The sequence below is a fragment of the Ranitomeya variabilis genome, chromosome 2 (assembly GCF_051348905.1).
Source record: "Ranitomeya variabilis isolate aRanVar5 chromosome 2, aRanVar5.hap1, whole genome shotgun sequence".
In the NCBI taxonomy this organism is placed as follows: domain Eukaryota; kingdom Metazoa; phylum Chordata; class Amphibia; order Anura; family Dendrobatidae; genus Ranitomeya; species Ranitomeya variabilis.
Window position 1 is genome coordinate 988,629,425 of NC_135233.1, and position 6,000 is coordinate 988,635,424.

At 41.1% G+C, this 6,000-nt stretch overlaps 1 protein-coding gene across 3 annotated transcripts in view; it reads right to left on the reverse strand.

Annotated features, from left to right (window-relative positions):
* Positions 1-5,124, reverse strand: part of BOK (BCL2 family apoptosis regulator BOK) — a 71,270-nt gene extending 66,146 nt beyond the window's left edge. The window contains exons 1-2 of one of the 3 annotated variants that reach the window (XM_077290978.1): positions 4,867-5,124; positions 3,379-3,444 (exon numbers count right to left, since the gene is read on the reverse strand). The gene's annotated coding sequence lies outside the window, so the exon portion shown is untranslated. The remainder of the gene's footprint in view (positions 1-3,378; positions 3,445-4,866) is intronic. The other 2 variants (XM_077290977.1, XM_077290975.1) reach the window with 2 other exon arrangements.
* Positions 5,125-6,000: the final 876 nt, after the last annotated feature.

Here is a 6,000-nt window from a genome sequence, read left to right on the forward strand (position 1 = left end):
TCATCCAGCTGAAGTGTATTGCAGCGCACTATCTTGCTAGGTCCGTGCGCCGCAAAACACGCTGCTGACTGTTCAGAGGCCAGCTGCCAGCTTCGGGAGACTATGTGGCGCGGGACAGGAAGGAAGGTGAGTAGCAATGCTTATTGTGGTTAGTCTTTTTTTCCGTTAAAGAGCTGCGCTGACAGGATGGCGGCATATGCAAGGATGGGGGCATATTGTTACATTTACCCTCCATGTTGGAGTGTGATTTTATCAAATGGCTTAACTGTGTGTTTCATGTTCTTTAATTATATATTTTAATACATTTTCAATATTTAGCTCTTGTACATTTCTTGATATTATGGTCATAATTGCACTTTTTTTTATATAATTTCCTAGTAATCTTGGTGCATTACTATTTAAACCCAAGTCCTACTGGCTAAGTACTCATGGGGGCATGTGTATCAGGATGGGGTGCATATACTAGGATGAGGGCATGTATATCAGGATGGGGTACATATACCAGGATGGGGAGCATATACAAGGAAAGGATGAGGGGCATGTACCAGGATGGGGGAGCATATACCAGGATGGGGAGCATATACAAGGAAAGGATGAGGGGCATGTACCAGGATAAGGGAGCATACACCAGGATATGAAGCATATTCATTTATATCTGCAGTCTGGTAAGCCTTCTCCTGTCTGCGGCTGCTCTCTGTTGCCTCTGCCTGCTTTTGGGTTGCAGTTTGGGCAATCGGTCTCTAAAAGATTTGCCGTCACTTTTCTATGACATTAGTCCTGCTAATTATATCAAAGACATGGGGCACTCTGTAGAGATTGACTACATGTGGAAAAGTAATAATTTTTTAACAGCACAAATTATAAATGCAACAGAATCAATCTAGAAATAATGAAGCTTTAAAGGGAACCCGTCAGCAGGATTTTGCTCAGTAACCTACAGACACTGTCAGGATGGTGCCATTATACTGATTAAAATGATACCTGGTTGATGAAATCCGTCTTGTGGTTGTTGTTTAATCTTTATTTGTAGCTTTCAGTTAATGAAATCCTTGTGCTCCGGGGCCGTCCTGTGGGCGAGGCTGTGGGTGAGACTCTGCTTTCATATTCATCCTTATGGGCTTATGACAGGTCACTGATCTCTCAGTGATTAGCTCCCTATTTTGCATACTGCATATACTATTGTGGGGTTAAAAAAAATTTGGCTGTAGCAAAATTGCGCCAGTGGCAGCACTTGCGCATTAGAATCTATCGCAACGGGATAGATGATACTGCACAGGTGCCACCTCGGGTACCATTTTGATGAAGTAAAAAAAAAATGTCTAACCCACAATATTCTATGCAGTATGTAAAATAGGGGGCATGTCACTGAGGGATCAATGACCTGTCATAAGCCCATAAGGATGAATATGTAAGAAGAGCACCTCCCATAGCCCTGCCCCAGAGCACAAGAATCTCATGAAAACTACAAATACAGATTAAACATCAACCACAAGATGGATTTGATCACCCCAGGTATCATTTTAATCAGTATAACAGCACCAACCTGACACTGTCTGTAGGTTACTGAGCAAATTCCTACTGACAGGTTCCCTTTAACTTTACATTACAAAATCCTGCTGACAGGTTCGCTTTAAGTCATAATGTTTTCAGTTGCCAAGTGAGGATCACCAAGGAATTGGAAAGTCAACTGAGGATTTTGCGAACAGTGATGAAACCAATGATTCTTACACTAAGGTGCAGAGGTAACTCCCAGAGGCGTAGCAGAAAGCAAATAAAAAGAGAACAGAACTAGGGCCATCTCGGCTTTACTACAATGCAACGAAATATAAAAACAGCATTAAAGGTTGTGGTCTTCAAAGCAGAGAGGGGATGGAGACTGAAAGAAAATAAGTAGGTGTGAGGGTGTATATGAATGATTGGCCCCACCATGAAGCCCCGAGTGGCAGACTTCGTGTGAACAGTCATTCTGTGCTAACAAACCCTTTAACAGCTGTGGCCATTAAACTACCCAGTATTACAGTATTATGCAAAGCATCAATGTATATGTTTTTTTTTTTGGAGGGGGGGTGGCATTTATTTATATTATTTATTATAGTTGGCCATCATATTCCGCAGCACTTTACATACATCACCATCACGGTCCCCATTGGGGCTCACAATCTAGGTTCCCTATCAGTATGTCTTTGGCGTGTGGGAGGAAACCGGAGAACCTGGAGGAAACTCACGCAAACACAGAGAGAGCATACAAACTCCTTGCAGATGTTGTCCTTGGTGAGATTTAAACTCAGGTCCCCAGCGCTGCAAGTCTGCAGTGCTATCCACTGAGCCACCGTGCTGACAAATCAAGGTATCGTATGTTTGTTTGCTTAAAAAGTGAAAACTAAGAAAAAAATACTTGATTAAAAAATATCCCTTATTATTTAGCAGTGTATGGAAATAATTTTTTATTTTTTCGTGGCATTGGAGTATATGTCGTAACATCATGTGGAGTCTTTAACACAGTAATATTATTATAGATGTCGGCAGATAACAGCGGCAGCATGGCTGCGCTTTAAAGAACTCTTTAAAAATGGCAAGTGAGGGCGTGGGTGAGCTAATTTGCTGTTTACCAGGGGTCCTATTATCCATGAAACCAGTCATGCTTATGCTGCCAGTGGGCCACAGAGGACTATGGAACCGACCTCTAAATAATGAAATATACCTCTTACATACCGCAGATATATATATATAATTGCTGCAGTATTTAGTGTTACTATATGGTATCACTATAAAAATGTGTCAATGTGAGCTGAGTATTTGTCACTTATATTACATTCAGCTGAGGTTAAGCAGAACTGACCATTGAACATTTGCATCATAAGTCACAATAATTTGTGTTTAGGTTTGTCCCTTAATAAGAGTTTGGCATGTGGTTATTGCATAATAATAAGACACAGTATCGACGTTTATAAACAACTATTAATGTACCGTAGTTTTAATAGATTAAAATAGGGCAGAGTGACAAGTAGTAAGAATGACTCAGGCTGGAAAGTCTTGCCCTACAAACAGTTAGGTGGAGGTATATTGTAATGATATTATTATTTTAGGACGATTGTTGTGTGTGTTTGGTCAGTGGGATGATACTTTGTAGCCTCCATCTTAACATATGGGTCACATATTATTGATTCGATTTTCATCAGTTTGGTCGGTGTCCGTTTTAATCATCATTAGTCTTAACCATCAGGGTTTGGTTCAAGTGTTACAATTTTTTCTTTTGTGTAAAAAATAAAATGATGGAGGTTTCTCATCATTCTCCTATTAAACAAGTCAGTGAGAACCGGGCAGCACCAATATGACATCCAAGTGCTGTCTGATTTTTTTTTTTTTTTCCTCACTCACCCATAGACTGGGGTTGCCAAGTTTGATCCATCTCAGCTCAAAATCAGACATGTCGGACCACTCTGTCTGAAAAAATGCATAGACATGTGAACAGGCCCATAGACCAAAATGAGTAGGTGAAAAGCTCGCACAGAACATGTGCTGTATGTGAAGACTTGACGTCTGTGTGAGCGGTAACAGTCTGGCATGGCCTTAGAGATGTGTGCCCCGTCTGCTCACATAGGGTACATTACTGATGGGTGGACATCAGGGTTCATTCATTCATTTATTTATTATGCTTTGCTTATATAGCGCTATCTTATTCCGCAGCGCTTTACAGACATTATCATTACTGTCCCCATTGGGGCTCACAATCTACATTCCCGATCAGTATGTCTCTGAAGTGTGGGAGGAAACCGGAGGAAACCCACGCAAACTCCGTACAGATGTTGTCCTTGGTGGGATTTGAATCCAGGACCCCAGTGCTGCAGTGCTATAATGTTAACCACTGAGCCACCGTGCTGCCTTCCTTTCTTTCTTTAATGCCTCCCCCATCATCGTACGGGTGGCATACCCTGATGGGGAGGCATTAACTCAGATGACCTGGGTGCTGAGATCTTGCACCCTCAATGCCACCTAGAATACAGCTAGGCTCCGTAGTTTATTGATTACTCAGTATTATTGGAGTACGCTATTATAAGGGGCTGCGGGGCACTAATCAGTCTCACACTGCCCGCTTTACACCATATGGGACTCGGTAGTGCTGTTTAGTATTCCGCTGTAGTCATTCTGCTGTTTGAGCATTAATGCAGCTTTATGGACACTTTACAGCACTGCTCCTAGGACATATAATTTGCTCTCCCAAGCTGAGTATTTGTGGTTTTTTCCTTCTTTGACTCCTTTCTTACATGTGAGATCACTTGTAATGTTGTAACAAGAATCTCTTCTGAGAATGTATTGTTACTGTATGCTTCCGTGCAGGTTTTAGCATTTGGTGCTTTTTCTGCATTGCACAGAGCTCCCTCGTGTCATCCAACCAATCAATTCAATTACTTGTCGGACAGGTTTTTCAACCATGACTAAATGGATACTCGTTCCTTAGCATTTGATCTGATTATTAAGAAATCTGACTCTGATTTTATCTCGTGCACCTATACAATAAGTATAATGATAAATAAATACCGTACTCATAGATCAGATGGAATACAGGACTTTCAGATTTAGAGGGCGTCATCATAAATTATTATTATTGTACATTTTTATAGCGCCATTTATTCCATGGCGCTTTACATGTGAAAAGGGGGCAAATATAGACAAATACAACTAAACATGAGCAAAAAACAAGGCACACAGGTACATAAGGAGGGAGGACCCTGCCCGCGAGGGCTCACGGTCTGCAGAGGATAAATCAATGCATTGAGCGCTTCTTACTTATACGCCATGAAGAACTCTACCTACACCATACAAGACAGGGACAATAAACCCAAGTAGTAGAAAGTCGGTACTCACCCCTTCGCTGGTGTAGAAGTCACTGATGTGTGCGCCTCTCTCCAGGTACCAGTGACTGCAGCACAGATGGCCTGAGTCTCCTGCTCTTGGGTCTCTTTGTTCTGTGGCTCTGGTGTGATGTTCCTCCTACAATTAGTTCTTACTGAGTGTCTTCTTCTTGATTCCTGGCTCCTGCGGCAGCTCTTGTTCTCCAGGACTCTCTATGCGTTAGGTCTGGCAGAAGCAAGCATAACCAGAAGCTTTAGACAGAAGGAGGGGTGGGAGGAAAGAGGCAGTGCGCAGGCTTTATCCTTCTAAGGAAGATAGAAAGAATGCAATGGAGGAGGGAATAACACTGCTGCGGGTGCAATGATGCCAATTACAGCCATATGTCCCAACTGGTGTCATGTTAATACCCACTAATTGTGTTTTTAATTTTGTGGCTAGGGTATAATCCAGTATAATGAGCACTCGTCGTACCCCCTTTGTTTTTAGACTAAGCTGATTGGCAAAAAAATATATAGATAGAATTAGTTTATTGCAATTTTTGGTTTTCTCAATCATTTGCTCATGGAATATGTATTTATTTCTAGAGATGTCCTCTTGTTACGGTTTTCAGGAAACAATGGTTATATTGCTGGTTTATGTTCGATGCTGATTGTGACACCTTCGGCGTCAGGACAGGTGCCGAGATGTGATGACATGGTAAAAATACTGGCGGAAATTAGGATTGAGATAGGATATACGTAATCCATAAAGGGAATTTGCAAAGAACAAGAAGAGAAAGAGCATGCTACATAAAAAGGGATCAAAATAATTTTATTAATGCAAACTACAAACAACAATTAAAAAAACAATTAAAAATCAAAAACACGTGACTGTACACACAACCACCGAAAATAGGGTGATGGGCCCTGTCAAACAGTTTATGAATAATAACATAAGATGACCTAAATACTATAGTTTGATTTGAGACCCTGGCAAGAAGAAACATGAAAAAAAGAAAAAATGTTCCAGCTTCTGGTAAAATTTTCAGAGTAATCTTTATTCCATAAAAAAACAATTAAAAAAAATATGGTGAACAGGGACAGGAGCAAGCGACGCGTTTCGAGCGCGGTTGTTCTTTATCCAGCTTACTTGAAAATGACCAAGTCT